Genomic DNA, 13,317 nt, shown 5'->3' with positions numbered 1-13,317 from the left:
CTCGGCCGTGTGGCCGTAAGCGAGAAACAATCTCTTGCTGCACTATGTAAAGTCAAGTGAGCCTGATTACAGCTGTTGCATTTTCACCATTTAGATAAGCATCTTTGTGTCACTCAAAAGTGGAAGAAATTGCATATACTGTAGCCATAATTTGTAGCACAGATTGTTGGATGAAATGCAAACTAACCTTGCTTACTTATTTCAAAGCGAGGCACATATTTCAGCCTTGTGGGAAAAAACGGACAAAGAGTTGAAATTCCACAAGGCAGTGACAAAAAGCTTACAGCACCTGGTATTCCTAGGCGGTCTCCCATCCAAGTACTAACCAGGCCCGACCCTGCTTAGCTTCCGAGATCAGACGAGATCAGGCGTACTCAGGCCGGTGTGGCCGTAAGCGAGAAACAATCTCTTGCTGCACTATGTAAAGTCAAAGTGAGCCTGATTAACAGCTGTTGCATTTTCACCATTTAGATAAGCATCTTTGTGTCACTCAAAAAGTGGAAGAAATTGCATATACTGTAGCCATAATTTGTAGCACAGATTGTTGGATGAAATGCAAACTAACCTTGCTTACTTATTTCAAAGCGAGGGCACATATTTCAGCCTTGTGGGAAAAAACGGACAAAGAGTTGAAATTCCACAAGGCAGTGACAAAAAGCTTACAGCACCTGGTATTCCTAGGCGGTCTCCCATCCAAGTACTAACCAGGCCCGACCCTGCTTAGCTTCCGAGATCAGACGAGATCAGGCGTACTCAGGCCGGTGTGGCCGTAAGCGAGAAACAATCTCTTGCTGCACTATGTAAAGTCAAAGTGAGCCTGATTAACAGCTGTTGCATTTTCACCATTTAGATAAGCATCTTTGTGTCACTCAAAAAGTGGAAGAAATTGCATATACTGTAGCCATAATTTGTAGCACAGATTGTTGGATGAAATGCAAACTAACCTTGCTTACTTATTTCAAAGCGAGGGCACATATTTCAGCCTTGTGGAAAAAACGGACAAAGAGTTGAAATTCCACAAGGCAGTGACAAAAGCTTACAGCACCTGGTATTCCTAGGCGGTCTCCCATCCAAGTACTAACCAGGCCCGACCCTGCTTAGCTTCCGAGATCAGACGAGATCAGGCGTACTCAGGCCGGTGTGGCCGTAAGCGAGAAACAATCTCTTGCTGCACTATGTAAAGTCAAAGTGAGCCTGATTAACAGCTGTTGCATTTTCACCATTTAGATAAGCATCTTTGTGTCACTCAAAAGTGGAGAAATTGCATATACTGTAGCCATAATTTGTAGCACAGATTGTTGGATGAAATGCAAACTAACCTTGCTTACTTATTTCAAAGCGAGGGCACATATTTCAGCCTTGTGGGAAAAAACGGACAAAGAGTTGAATTCCACAAGGCAGTGACAAAAAGCTTACAGCACCTGGTATTCCTAGGCGGTCTCCCATCCAAGTACTAACCAGGCCCGACCCTGCTTAGCTTCCGAGATCAGACGAGATCAGGCGTACTCAGGCCGGTGTGGCCGTAAGCGAGAAACAATCTCTTGCTGCACTATGTAAAGTCAAAGTGAGCCTGATTAACAGCTGTTGCATTTTCACCATTTAGATAAGCATCTTTGTGTCACTCAAAAAGTGGAAGAAATTGCATATACTGTAGCCATAATTTGTAGCACAGATTGTTGGATGAAATGCAACTAACCTTGCTTACCTTATTTCAAAGCGAGGGCACATATTTCAGCCTTGTGGGAAAAAACGGACAAAGAGTTGAAATTCCACAAGGCAGTGACAAAAAGCTTACAGCACCTGGTATTCCTAGGCGGTCTCCCATCCAAGTACTAACCAGGCCCGACCCTGCTTAGCTTCCGAGATCAGACGAGATCAGGCGTACTCAGGCCGGTGTGGCCGTAAGCGAGAAACAATCTCTTGCTGCACTATGTAAAGTCAAAGTGAGCCTGATTAACAGCTGTTGCATTTTCACCATTTAGATAAGCATCTTTGTGTCACTCAAAAAGTGGAAGAAATTGCATATACTGTAGCCATAATTTGTAGCACAGATTGTTGGATGAAATGCAAACTAACCTTGCTTACTTATTTCAAAGCGAGGGCACATATTTCAGCCTTGTGGGAAAAAACGGACAAAGAGTTGAAATTCCACAAGGCAGTGACAAAAAGCTTACAGCACCTGGTATTCCTAGGCGGTCTCCCATCCAAGTTACTAACCAGGCCCGACCCTGCTTAGCTTCCGAGATCAGACGAGATCAGGCGTACTCAGGCGGTGTGGCCGTAAGCGAGAAACAATCTCTTGCTGCACTATGTAAAGTCAAAGTGAGCCTGATTAACAGCTGTTGCATTTCACCATTTAGATAAGCATCTTTGTGTCACTCAAAAAGTGGAAGAAATTGCATATACTGTAGCCATAATTTGTAGCACAGATTGTTGGATGAAATGCAAACTAACCTTGCTTACTTATTCAAAGCGAGGGCACATATTTCAGCCTTGTGGGAAAAAACGGACAAAGAGTTGAAATTCCACAAGGCAGTGACAAAAAGCTTACAGCACCTGGTATTCCTAGGCGGTCTCCCATCCAAGTACTAACCAGGCCCGACCCTGCTTAGCTTCCGAGATCAGACGAGATCAGGCGTACTCAGGCCGGTGTGGCCGTAAGCGAGAAACAATCTCTTGCTGCACTATGTAAAGTCAAAGTGAGCCTGATTAACAGCTGTTGCATTTTCACCATTTAGATAAGCATCTTTGTGTCACTCAAAAAGTGGAAGAAATTGCATATACTGTAGCCATAATTTGTAGCACAGATTGTTGGATGAAATGCAAACTAACCTTGCTTACTTATTTCAAAGCGAGGGCACATATTTCAGCCTTGTGGGAAAAAACGGACAAAGAGTTGAAATTCCACAAGGCAGTGACAAAAAGCTTACAGCACCTGGTATTCCTAGGCGGTCTCCCATCCAAGTACTAACCAGGCCCGACCCTGCTTAGCTTCCGAGATCAGACGAGATCAGGCGTACTCAGGCCGGTGTGGCCGTAAGCGAGAAACAATCTCTTGCTGCACTATGTAAAGTCAAAGTGAGCCTGATTAACAGCTGTTGCATTTTCACCATTTAGATACGCATCTTTGTGTCACTCAAAAAGTGGAAGAAATTGCATATACTGTAGCCATAATTTGTAGCACAGATTGTTGGATGAAATGCAAACTAACCTTGCTTACTTATTTCAAAGCGAGGGCACATATTTCAGCCTTGTGGGAAAAACGGACAAAGAGTTGAAATTCCACAAGGCAGTGACAAAAAGCTTACAGCACCTGGTATTCCTAGGCGGTCTCCCATCCAAGTACTAACCAGGCCCGACCACTGCTTAGCTTCCGAGATCAGACGAGATCAGGCGTACTCAGGCCGGTGTGGCCGTAAGCGAGAAACAATCTCTTGCTGCACTATGTAAAGTCAAAGTGAGCCTGATTAACAGCTGTTGCATTTTCACCATTTAGATAAGCATCTTTGTGTCACTCAAAAAGTGGAAGAAATTGCATATACTGTAGCCATAATTTGTAGCACAGATTGTTGGATGAAATGCAAACTAACCTTGCTTACTTATTTCAAAGCGAGGGCACATATTTCAGCCTTGTGGGAAAAAACGGACAAAGAGTTGAAATTCCACAAGGCAGTGACAAAAAGCTTACAGCACCTGGTATTCCTAGGCGGTCTCCCATCCAAGTACTAACCAGGCCCGACCCTGCTTAGCTTCCGAGATCAGACGAGATCAGGCGTACTCAGGCCGGTGTGGCCGTAAGCGAGAAACAATCTCTTGCTGCACTATGTAAAGTCAAAGTGAGCCTGATTAACAGCTGTTGCATTTTCACCATTTAGATAAGCATCTTTGTGTCACTCAAAAAGTGGAAGAAATTGCATATACTGTAGCCATAATTTGTAGCACAGATTGTTGGATGAAATGCAAACTAACCTTGCTTACTTATTTCAAAGCGAGGGCACATATTTCAGCCTTGTGGGAAAAAACGGACAAAGAGTTGAAATTCCACAAGGCAGTGACAAAAAGCTTACAGCACCTGGTATTCCTAGGCGGTCTCCCATCCAAGTACTAACCAGGCCCGACCCTGCTTAGCTTCCGAGATCAGACGAGATCAGGCGTACTCAGGCCGGTGTGGCCGTAAGCGAGAAACAATCTCTTGCTGCACTATGTAAAGTCAAAGTGAGCCTGATTAACAGCTGTTGCATTTTCACCATTAGATAAGCATCTTTGTGTCACTCAAAAAGTGGAAGAAATTGCATATACTGTAGCCATAATTTGTAGCACAGATTGTTGGATGAAATGCAAACTAACCTTGCTTACTTATTTCAAAGCGAGGGCACATATTTCAGCCTTGTGGGAAAAAACGGACAAAGAGTTGAAATTCCACAAGGCAGTGACAAAAAGCTTACAGCACCTGGTATTCCTAGGCGGTCTCCCATCCAAGTACTAACCAGGCCCGACCCTGCTTAGCTTCCGAGATCAGACGAGATCAGGCGTACTCAGGCCGGTGTGGCCGTAAGCGAGAAACAATCTCTTGCTGCACTATGTAAAGTCAAAGTGAGCCTGATTAACAGCTGTTGCATTTTCACCATTTAGATAAGCATCTTTGTGTCACTCAAAAAGTGGAAGAAATTGCATATACTGTAGCCATAATTTGTAGCACAGATTGTTGGATGAAATGCAAACTAACCTTGCTTACTTATTTCAAAGCGAGGGCACATATTTCAGCCTTGTGGGAAAAAACGGACAAAGAGTTGAAATTCCACAAGGCAGTGACAAAAAGCTTACAGCACCTGGTATTCCTAGGCGGTCTCCATCCAAGTACTAACCAGGCCCGACCCTGCTTAGCTTCCGAGATCAGACGAGATCAGGCGTACTCAGGCCGGTGTGGCCGTAAGCGAGAACAATCTCTTGCTGCACTATGTAAAGTCAAAGTGAGCTGATTAACAGCTGTTGCATTTTCACCATTTAGATAAGCATCTTTGTGTCACTCAAAAAGTGGAAGAAATTGCATATACTGTAGCCATAATTTGTAGCACAGATTGTTGGATGAAATGCAAACTAACCTTGCTTACTTATTTCAAAGCGAGGGCACATATTTCAGCCTTGTGGGAAAAAACGGACAAAGAGTTGAAATTCCACAAGGCAGTGACAAAAGCTTACAGCACCTGGTATTCCTAGGCGGTCTCCCATCCAAGTACTAACCAGGCCCGACCCTGCTTAGCTTCCGAGATCAGACGAGATCAGGCGTACTCAGGCCGGTGTGGCCGTAAGCGAGAAACAATCTCTTGCTGCACTATGTAAAGTCAAAGTGAGCCTGATTAACAGCTGTTGCATTTTCACCATTTAGATAAGCATCTTTGTGTCACTCAAAAAGTGGAAGAAATTGCATATACTGTAGCCATAATTTGTAGCACAGATTGTTGGATGAAATGCAAACTAACCTTGCTTACTTATTTCAAGCGAGGGCACATATTTCAGCCTTGTGGGAAAAAACGGACAAAGAGTTGAAATTCCACAAGGCAGTGACAAAAAGCTTACAGCACCTGGTATTCCTAGGCGGTCTCCCAATCCAAGTACTAACCAGGCCCGACCACTGCTTAGCTTCCGAGATCAGACGAGATCAGGCGTACTCAGGCCGGTGTGGCCGTAAGCGAGAAACAATCTCTTGCTGCACTATGTAAAGTCAAAGTGAGCCTGATTAACAGCTGTTGCATTTTCACCATTTAGATAAGCATCTTTGTGTCACTCAAAAGTGGAAGAAATTGCATATACTGTAGCCATAATTTGTAGCACAGATTGTTGGATGAAATGCAAACTAACCTTGCTTACTTATTTCAAAGCGAGGGCACATATTTCAGCCTTGTGGGAAAAAAACGGACAAAGAGTTGAAATTCCACAAGGCAGTGACAAAAAGCTTACAGCACCTGGTATTCCTAGGCGGTCTCCCATCCAAGTACTAACCAGGCCCGACCCTGCTTAGCTTCCGAGATCAGACGAGATCAGGCGTACTCAGGCCGGTGTGGCCGTAAGCGAGAAACAATCTCTTGCTGCACTATGTAAAGTCAAAGTGAGCCCTGATTAACAGCTGTTGCATTTTCACCATTTAGATAAGCATCTTTGTGTCACTCAAAAAGTGGAAGAAATTGCATATACTGTAGCCATAATTTGTAGCACAGATTGTTGGATGAAATGCAAACTAACCTTGCTTACTTATTTCAAAGCGAGGGCACATATTTCAGCCTTGTGGGAAAAAAAACGGACAAAGAGTTGAAATTCCACAAGGCAGTGACAAAAAGCTTACAGCACCTGGTATTCCTAGGCGGTCTCCCATCCAAGTACTAACCAGGCCCGACCCTGCTTAGCTTCCGAGATCAGACGAGATCAGGCGTACTCAGGCCGGTGTGGCCGTAAGCGAGAAACAATCTCTTGCTGCACTATGTAAAGTCAAAGTGAGCCTGATTAACAGCTGTTGCATTTTCACCATTTAGATAAGCATCTTTGTGTCACTCAAAAAGTGGAAGAAATTGCATATACTGTAGCCATAATTTGTAGCACAGATTGTTGGATGAATGCAAACTAACCTTGCTTACTTATTTCAAAGCGAGGGCACATATTTCAGCCTTGTGGGAAAAAAACGGACAAAGAGTTGAAATTCCCACAAGGCAGTGACAAAAAGCTTACAGCACCTGGTATTCCTAGGCGGTCTCCCATCCAAGTACTAACCAGGCCCGACCCTGCTTAGCTTCCGAGATCAGACGAGATCAGGCGTACTCAGGCCGGTGTGGCCGGTAAGCGAGAAACAATCTCTTGCTGCACTATGTAAAGTCAAAGTGAGCCTGATTAACAGCTGTGCATTTTCACCATTTAGATAAGCATCTTTGTGTCACTCAAAAAGTGGAAGAAATTGCATATACTGTAGCCATAATTTGTAGCACAGATTGTTGGATGAAATGCAAACTAACCTTGCTTACTTATTTCAAAGCGAGGGCACATATTTCAGCCTTGTGGGAAAAAACGGACAAAGAGTTGAAATTCCACAGGCAGTGACAAAAAGCTTACAGCACCTGGTATTCCTAGGCGGTCTCCCATCCAAGTACTAACCAGGCCCGACCCTGCTTAGCTTCCGAGATCAGACGAGATCAGGCGTACTCAGGCCGGTGTGGCCGAGTAAGCGAGAAACAATCTCTTGCTGCACTATGTAAAGTCAAAGTGAGCCTGATTAACAGCTGTTGCATTTTCACCATTTAGATAAGCATCTTTGTGTCACTCAAAAAGTGGAAGAAATTGCATATACTGTAGCCATAATTTGTAGCACAGATTGTTGGATGAAATGCAAAACTAACCTTGCTTACTTATTTCAAAGCGAGGGCACATATTTCAGCCTTGTGGGAAAAAACGGACAAAGAGTTTGAAATTCCACAAGGCAGTGACAAAAAGCTTACAGCACCTGGTATTCCTAGGCGGTCTCCCATCCAAGTACTAACCAGGCCCGACCCTGCTTAGCTTCCGAGATCAGACGAGATCAGGCGTACTCAGGCCGGTGTGGCCGTAAGCGAGAAACAATCTCTTGCTGCACTATGTAAAGTCAAAGTGAGCCTGATTAACAGCTGTTGCATTTTCACCATTTAGATAAGCATCTTTGTGTCACTCAAAAAAGTGGAAGAAATTGCATATACTGTAGCCATAATTGTAGCACAGATTGTTGGATGAAATGCAAACTAACCTTGCTTACTTATTTCAAAGCGAGGGCACATATTTCAGCCTTGTGGGAAAAAAACGGACAAAGAGTTGAAATTCCACAAGGCAGTGACAAAAAGCTTACAGCACCTGGTATTCCTAGGCGGTCTCCCATCCAAGTACTAACCAGGCCCGACCCTGCTTAGCTTCCGAGATCAGACGAGATCAGGCGTACTCAGGCCGGTGTGGCCGTAAGCGAGAAACAATCTCTTGCTGCACTATGTAAAGTCAAAGTGAGCCTGATTAACAGCTGTTGGCATTTTCACCATTTAGAATAAGCATCTTTGTGTCACTCAAAAGTGGAAGAAATTGCATATACTGTAGCCATAATTTGTAGACACAGATTGTTGGATGAAATGCAAACTAACCTTGCTTACTTATTTCAAAGCGAGGGCACATATTTCAGCCTTGTGGGAAAAAACGGACAAAGAGTTGAAATTCCACAAGGGCCAGTGACAAAAAGCTTACAGCACCTGGTATTTCCTAGGCGGTCTCCCATCCAAGTACTAACCAGGCCCGACCCTTGCTTAGCTTCCGAGATCAGACGAGATTCAGGCGTACTCAGGCCGGTGTGGCCGTAAGCGAGAAACCAATCTCTTGCTGCACTATGTAAAGTCAAAGTGAGCCTGATTAACAGCTGTTGCATTTTCACCATTTAGATAAGCATCTTTGTGTCACTCAAAAAGTGGAAGAAATTGCATATACTGTAGCCATAATTTGTAGCACAGATTGTTGGATGAAATGCAAACTAACCTTGCTTACTTATTTCAAAGCGAGGGCACATATTTCAGCCTTGTGGGAAAAAACGGACAAAGAGTTGAAATTCCACAAGGCAGTGACAAAAAGCTTACAGCACCTGGTATTCCTAGGCGGTCTCCCATCCAAGTACTAACCAGGCCCGACCCTGCTTAGCTTCCGAGATCAGACGAGATCAGGCGTACTCAGGCCGGTGTGGCCGTAAGCGAGAAACAATCTCTTGCTGCACTATGTAAAGTCAAAGTGAGCCTGATTAACAGCTGTTGCATTTTCACCATTTAGATAAGCATCTTTGTGTCACTCAAAAAGTGGAAGAAATTGCATATACTGTAGCCATAATTTGTAGCACAGATGTTGGATGAAATGCAAACTAACCTTGCTTACTTATTTCAAAGCGAGGGCACATATTTCAGCCTTGTGGGAAAAAAACGGACAAAGAGTTTGAAATTCCACAAGGCAGTGACAAAAAGCTTACAGCACCTGGTATTCCTAGGCGGTCTCCCATCCAAGTACTAACCAGGCCCGACCCTGCTTAGCTTCCGAGATCAGACGAGATCAGGCGTACTCAGGCCGGTGTGGCCGTAAGCGAGAAACAATCTCTTGCTTGCACTATGTAAAGTCAAAGTGAGCCTGATTAACAGCTGTTGCATTTTCACCATTTAGATAAGCATCTTTGTGTCACTCAAAAGTGGAAGAAATTGCATATACTGTAGCCATAATTTGTAGCACAGATTGTTGGATGAAATGCAAACTAACCTTGCTTACTTATTTCAAAGCGAGGGCACATATTTCAGCCTTGTGGGAAAAAACGGACAAAGAGTTGAAATTCCACAAGGCAGTGACAAAAAGCTTACAGCACCTGGTATTCCTAGGCGGTCTCCCATCCAAGTACTAACCAGGCCCGACCCTGCTTAGCTTCCGAGATCAGACGAGATCAGGCGTACTCAGGCCGGTGTGGCCGTAAGCGAGAAACAATCTCTTGCTGCACTATGTAAAGTCAAAGTGAGCCTGATTAACAGCTGTTGCATTTTCACCATTTAGATAAGCATCTTTGTGTCACTCAAAAAGTGGAAGAAATTGCATATACTGTAGCCATAATTTGTAGCACAGATTGTTGGATGAAATGCAAACTAACCTTGCTTACTTATTTCAAAGCGAGGGCACATATTTCAGCCTTGTGGGAAAAAACGGACAAAGAGTTGAAATTCCACAAGGCAGTGACAAAAAGCTTACAGCACCTGGTATTCCTAGGCGGTCTCCCATCCAAGTACTAACCAGGCCCGACCCTGCTTAGCTTCCGAGATCAGACGAGATCAGGCGTACTCAGGCCGGTGTGGCCGTAAGCGAGAAACAATCTCTTGCTGCACTATGTAAAGTCAAAGTGAGCCTGATTAACAGCTGTTGCATTTTCACCATTTAGATAAGCATCTTTGTGTCACTCAAAAAGTGGAAGAAATTGCATATACTGTAGCCATAATTTGTAGCACAGATTGTTGGATGAAATGCAAACTAACCTTGCTTACTTATTTCAAAGCGAGGGCACATATTTCAGCCTGTGGGAAAAAACGGACAAAGAGTTGAAATTCCACAAGGCAGTGACAAAAAGCTTACAGCACCTGGTATTCCTAGGCGGTCTCCCATCCAAGTACTAACCAGGCCCGACCCTGCTTAGCTTCCGAGATCAGACGAGATCAGGCGTACTCAGGCCGGTGTGGCCGTAAGCGAGAAACAATCTCTTGCTGCACTATGTAAAGTCAAAGTGAGCCTGATTAACAGCTGTTGCATTTTCACCATTTAGATAAGCATCTTTGTGTCACTCAAAAAGTGGAAGAAATTGCATATACTGTAGCCATAATTTGTAGCACAGATTGTTGGATGAAATGCAAACTAACCTTGCTTACTTATTTCAAAGCGAGGGCACATATTTCAGCCTTGTGGGAAAAAAACGGACAAAGAGTTGAAATTCCACAAGGCAGTGACAAAAAGCTTACAGCACCTGGTATTCCTAGGCGGTCTCCCATCCAAGTACTAACCAGGCCCGACCCTGCTTAGCTTCCGAGATCAGACGAGATCAGGCGTACTCAGGCCGGTGTGGCCGTAAGCGAGAAACAATCTCTTGCTGCACTATGTAAAGTCAAAGTGAGCCTGATTAACAGCTGTTGCATTTTCACCATTTAGATAAGCATCTTTGTGTCACTCAAAAAGTGGAAGAAATTGCATATACTGTAGCCATAATTTGTAGCACAGATTGTTGGATGAAATGCAAACTAACCTTGCTTACTTATTTCAAAGCGAGGGCACATATTTCAGCCTTGTGGGAAAAAACGGACAAAGAGTTGAAATTCCACAAGGCAGTGACAAAAAGCTTACAGCACCTGGTATTCCTAGGCGGTCTCCCATCCAAGTACTAACCAGGCCCGACCCTGCTTAGCTTCCGAGATCAGACGAGATCAGGCGTACTCAGGCCGGTGTGGCCGTAAGCGAGAAACAATCTCTTGCTGCACTATGTAAAGTCAAAGTGAGCCTGATTAACAGCTGTTGCATTTTCACCATTTAGATAAGCATCTTTGTGTCACTCAAAAAGTGGAAGAAATTGCATATACTGTAGCCATAATTGTAGCACAGATTGTTGGATGAAATGCAAACTAACCTTGCTTACTTATTTCAAAGCGAGGGGCACATATTTCAGCCTTGTGGGAAAAAACGGACAAAGAGTTGAAATTCCACAAGGCAGTGACAAAAAGCTTACAGCACCTGGTATTCCTAGGCGGTCTCCCATCCAAGTACTAACCAGGCCCGACCCTGCTTAGCTTCCGAGATCAGACGAGATCAGGCGTACTCAGGCCGGTGTGGCCGTAAGCGAGAAACAATCTCTTGCTGCACTATGTAAAGTCAAAGTGAGCCTGATTAACAGCTGTTGCATTTTCACCATTTAGATAAGCATCTTTGTGTCACTCAAAAAGTGGAAGAAATTGCATATACTGTAGCCATAATTTGTAGCACAGATTGTTGGATGAAATGCAAACTAACCTTGCTTACTTATTTCAAAGCGAGGGCACATATTTCAGCCTTGTGGGAAAAAACGGACAAAGAGTTGAAATTCCACAAGGCAGTGACAAAAAGCTTACAGCACCTGGTATTCCTAGGCGGTCTCCCATCCAAGTACTAACCAGGCCCGACCCTGCTTAGCTTCCGAGATCAGACGAGATCAGGCGTACTCAGGCCGGTGTGGCCGTAAGCGAGAAACAATCTCTTGCTGCACTATGTAAAGTCAAAGTGAGCCTGATTAACAGCTGTTGCATTTTCACCATTTAGATAAGCATCTTTGTGTCACTCAAAAAGTGGAAGAAATTGCATATACTGTAGCCATAATTTGTAGCACAGATTGTTGGATGAAATGCAAACTAACCTTGCTTACTTATTTCAAAGCGAGGGCACATATTTCAGCCTTGTGGGAAAAAACGGACAAAGAGTTGAAATTCCACAAGGCAGTGACAAAAAGCTTACAGCACCTGGTATTCCTAGGCGGTCTCCCATCCAAGTACTAACCAGGCCCGACCCTGCTTAGCTTCCGAGATCAGACGAGATCAGGCGTACTCAGGCCGGTGTGGCCGTAAGCGAGAAACAATCTCTTGCTGCACTATGTAAAGTCAAAGTGAGCCTGATTAACAGCTGTTGCATTTTCACCATTTAGATAAGCATCTTTGTGTCACTCAAAAAGTGGAAGAAATTGCATATACTGTAGCCATAATTTGTAGCACAGATTGTTGGATGAAATGCAAACTAACCTTGCTTACTTATTTCAAAGCGAGGGCACATATTTCAGCCTTGTGGGAAAAAACGGACAAAGAGTTGAAATTCCACAAGGCAGTGACAAAAAGCTTACAGCACCTGGTATTCCTAGGCGGTCTCCCATCCAAGTACTAACCAGGCCCGACCCTGCTTAGCTTCCGAGATCAGACGAGATCAGGCGTACTCAGGCCGGTGTGGCCGTAAGCGAGAAACAATCTCTTGCTGCACTATGTAAAGTCAAAGTGAGCCTGATTAACAGCTGTTGCATTTTCACCATTTAGATAAGCATCTTTGTGTCACTCAAAAAGTGGAAGAAATTGCATATACTGTAGCCATAATTTGTAGCACAGATTGTTGGATGAAATGCAAACTAACCTTGCTTACTTATTTCAAAGCGAGGGCACATATTTCAGCCTTGTGGGAAAAAAACGGACAAAGAGTTGAAATTCCACAAGGCAGTGACAAAAAGCTTACAGCACCTGGTATTCCTAGGCGGTCTCCCATCCAAGTACTAACCAGGCCCGACCCTGCTTAGCTTCCGAGATCAGACGAGATCAGGCGTACTCAGGCCGGTGTGGCCGTAAGCGAGAAACAATCTCTTGCTGCACTATGTAAAGTCAAAGTGAGCCTGATTAACAGCTGTTGCATTTTCACCATTTAGATAAGCATCTTTGTGTCACTCAAAAAGTGGAAGAAATTGCATATACTGTAGCCATAATTTGTAGCACAGATTGTTGGATGAAATGCAAACTAACCTTGCTTACTTATTTCAAAGCGAGGGCACATATTTCAGCCTTGTGGGAAAAAACGGACAAAGAGTTGAAATTCCACAAGGCAGTGACAAAAAGCTTACAGCACCTGGTATTCCTAGGCGGTCTCCCATCCAAGTACTAACCAGGCCCGACCCTGCTTAGCTTCCGAGATCAGACGAGATCAGGCGTACTCAGGCCGGTGTGGCCGTAAGCGAGAAACAATCTCTTGCTGCACTATGTA

At 44.1% G+C, this 13,317-nt stretch overlaps 28 non-coding genes and 7 pseudogenes across 28 annotated transcripts; all 35 read right to left on the bottom strand.

Moving 5' to 3' along the window:
* Positions 1-277: 277 nt before the first annotated feature.
* LOC118957455 lies at positions 278-396 on the bottom strand. The gene has a single exon (XR_005046767.1). It is a non-coding gene; the product is annotated as a 5S ribosomal RNA (ribosomal RNA).
* Positions 397-656: 260 nt separating this feature from the next.
* LOC118957454 lies at positions 657-775 on the bottom strand. Its single transcript, XR_005046766.1, has one exon. It is a non-coding gene; the product is annotated as a 5S ribosomal RNA (ribosomal RNA).
* Positions 776-1,033: 258 nt separating this feature from the next.
* Positions 1,034-1,152, bottom strand: LOC118957453. The gene has a single exon (XR_005046765.1). It is a non-coding gene; the product is annotated as a 5S ribosomal RNA (ribosomal RNA).
* Positions 1,153-1,409: 257 nt separating this feature from the next.
* Positions 1,410-1,528, bottom strand: LOC118957452. Its single transcript, XR_005046764.1, has one exon. It is a non-coding gene; the product is annotated as a 5S ribosomal RNA (ribosomal RNA).
* Positions 1,529-1,788: 260 nt separating this feature from the next.
* On the bottom strand, positions 1,789-1,907 carry LOC118957451. Its single transcript, XR_005046763.1, has one exon. It is a non-coding gene; the product is annotated as a 5S ribosomal RNA (ribosomal RNA).
* Positions 1,908-2,167: 260 nt separating this feature from the next.
* Positions 2,168-2,286, bottom strand: LOC118957475 (annotated as a pseudogene).
* A 258-nt stretch (positions 2,287-2,544) lies between these two features.
* On the bottom strand, positions 2,545-2,663 carry LOC118957450. Its single transcript, XR_005046762.1, has one exon. It is a non-coding gene; the product is annotated as a 5S ribosomal RNA (ribosomal RNA).
* A 260-nt stretch (positions 2,664-2,923) lies between these two features.
* LOC118957449 lies at positions 2,924-3,042 on the bottom strand. The gene has a single exon (XR_005046761.1). It is a non-coding gene; the product is annotated as a 5S ribosomal RNA (ribosomal RNA).
* Positions 3,043-3,301: 259 nt separating this feature from the next.
* Positions 3,302-3,421, bottom strand: LOC118957470 (annotated as a pseudogene).
* Positions 3,422-3,681: 260 nt separating this feature from the next.
* On the bottom strand, positions 3,682-3,800 carry LOC118957448. The gene has a single exon (XR_005046760.1). It is a non-coding gene; the product is annotated as a 5S ribosomal RNA (ribosomal RNA).
* Positions 3,801-4,060: 260 nt separating this feature from the next.
* Positions 4,061-4,179, bottom strand: LOC118957447. Its single transcript, XR_005046759.1, has one exon. It is a non-coding gene; the product is annotated as a 5S ribosomal RNA (ribosomal RNA).
* A 259-nt stretch (positions 4,180-4,438) lies between these two features.
* LOC118957445 lies at positions 4,439-4,557 on the bottom strand. Its single transcript, XR_005046757.1, has one exon. It is a non-coding gene; the product is annotated as a 5S ribosomal RNA (ribosomal RNA).
* A 260-nt stretch (positions 4,558-4,817) lies between these two features.
* Positions 4,818-4,935, bottom strand: LOC118957463 (annotated as a pseudogene).
* Positions 4,936-5,192: 257 nt separating this feature from the next.
* LOC118957444 lies at positions 5,193-5,311 on the bottom strand. Its single transcript, XR_005046756.1, has one exon. It is a non-coding gene; the product is annotated as a 5S ribosomal RNA (ribosomal RNA).
* A 259-nt stretch (positions 5,312-5,570) lies between these two features.
* Positions 5,571-5,691, bottom strand: LOC118957478 (annotated as a pseudogene).
* A 260-nt stretch (positions 5,692-5,951) lies between these two features.
* On the bottom strand, positions 5,952-6,070 carry LOC118957443. The gene has a single exon (XR_005046755.1). It is a non-coding gene; the product is annotated as a 5S ribosomal RNA (ribosomal RNA).
* Positions 6,071-6,333: 263 nt separating this feature from the next.
* On the bottom strand, positions 6,334-6,452 carry LOC118957442. The gene has a single exon (XR_005046754.1). It is a non-coding gene; the product is annotated as a 5S ribosomal RNA (ribosomal RNA).
* Positions 6,453-6,713: 261 nt separating this feature from the next.
* Positions 6,714-6,833, bottom strand: LOC118957462 (annotated as a pseudogene).
* Positions 6,834-7,091: 258 nt separating this feature from the next.
* Positions 7,092-7,212, bottom strand: LOC118957467 (annotated as a pseudogene).
* Positions 7,213-7,474: 262 nt separating this feature from the next.
* LOC118957441 lies at positions 7,475-7,593 on the bottom strand. Its single transcript, XR_005046753.1, has one exon. It is a non-coding gene; the product is annotated as a 5S ribosomal RNA (ribosomal RNA).
* A 261-nt stretch (positions 7,594-7,854) lies between these two features.
* Positions 7,855-7,973, bottom strand: LOC118957440. The gene has a single exon (XR_005046752.1). It is a non-coding gene; the product is annotated as a 5S ribosomal RNA (ribosomal RNA).
* Positions 7,974-8,237: 264 nt separating this feature from the next.
* LOC118957482 lies at positions 8,238-8,359 on the bottom strand (annotated as a pseudogene).
* A 261-nt stretch (positions 8,360-8,620) lies between these two features.
* Positions 8,621-8,739, bottom strand: LOC118957439. The gene has a single exon (XR_005046751.1). It is a non-coding gene; the product is annotated as a 5S ribosomal RNA (ribosomal RNA).
* Positions 8,740-9,000: 261 nt separating this feature from the next.
* On the bottom strand, positions 9,001-9,119 carry LOC118957438. The gene has a single exon (XR_005046750.1). It is a non-coding gene; the product is annotated as a 5S ribosomal RNA (ribosomal RNA).
* A 260-nt stretch (positions 9,120-9,379) lies between these two features.
* Positions 9,380-9,498, bottom strand: LOC118957437. The gene has a single exon (XR_005046749.1). It is a non-coding gene; the product is annotated as a 5S ribosomal RNA (ribosomal RNA).
* A 260-nt stretch (positions 9,499-9,758) lies between these two features.
* Positions 9,759-9,877, bottom strand: LOC118957436. The gene has a single exon (XR_005046748.1). It is a non-coding gene; the product is annotated as a 5S ribosomal RNA (ribosomal RNA).
* A 259-nt stretch (positions 9,878-10,136) lies between these two features.
* LOC118957434 lies at positions 10,137-10,255 on the bottom strand. The gene has a single exon (XR_005046746.1). It is a non-coding gene; the product is annotated as a 5S ribosomal RNA (ribosomal RNA).
* Positions 10,256-10,516: 261 nt separating this feature from the next.
* On the bottom strand, positions 10,517-10,635 carry LOC118957433. The gene has a single exon (XR_005046745.1). It is a non-coding gene; the product is annotated as a 5S ribosomal RNA (ribosomal RNA).
* A 260-nt stretch (positions 10,636-10,895) lies between these two features.
* Positions 10,896-11,014, bottom strand: LOC118957432. The gene has a single exon (XR_005046744.1). It is a non-coding gene; the product is annotated as a 5S ribosomal RNA (ribosomal RNA).
* A 260-nt stretch (positions 11,015-11,274) lies between these two features.
* Positions 11,275-11,393, bottom strand: LOC118957431. Its single transcript, XR_005046743.1, has one exon. It is a non-coding gene; the product is annotated as a 5S ribosomal RNA (ribosomal RNA).
* A 260-nt stretch (positions 11,394-11,653) lies between these two features.
* LOC118957430 lies at positions 11,654-11,772 on the bottom strand. Its single transcript, XR_005046742.1, has one exon. It is a non-coding gene; the product is annotated as a 5S ribosomal RNA (ribosomal RNA).
* A 260-nt stretch (positions 11,773-12,032) lies between these two features.
* LOC118957429 lies at positions 12,033-12,151 on the bottom strand. The gene has a single exon (XR_005046741.1). It is a non-coding gene; the product is annotated as a 5S ribosomal RNA (ribosomal RNA).
* Positions 12,152-12,411: 260 nt separating this feature from the next.
* LOC118957428 lies at positions 12,412-12,530 on the bottom strand. The gene has a single exon (XR_005046740.1). It is a non-coding gene; the product is annotated as a 5S ribosomal RNA (ribosomal RNA).
* A 261-nt stretch (positions 12,531-12,791) lies between these two features.
* Positions 12,792-12,910, bottom strand: LOC118957427. The gene has a single exon (XR_005046739.1). It is a non-coding gene; the product is annotated as a 5S ribosomal RNA (ribosomal RNA).
* Positions 12,911-13,170: 260 nt separating this feature from the next.
* Positions 13,171-13,289, bottom strand: LOC118957426. The gene has a single exon (XR_005046738.1). It is a non-coding gene; the product is annotated as a 5S ribosomal RNA (ribosomal RNA).
* Between the last annotated feature and the right edge of the window lie 28 nt (positions 13,290-13,317).

Source organism: Oncorhynchus mykiss, unplaced genomic scaffold, assembly GCF_013265735.2.
Source record: "Oncorhynchus mykiss isolate Arlee unplaced genomic scaffold, USDA_OmykA_1.1 un_scaffold_450, whole genome shotgun sequence".
NCBI classification, from domain to species: Eukaryota; Metazoa; Chordata; class Actinopteri; order Salmoniformes; family Salmonidae; genus Oncorhynchus; species Oncorhynchus mykiss.
Note: the sequence above shows the minus strand (reverse complement) of the source record. Positions and strands in the feature narration are given on the sequence as shown.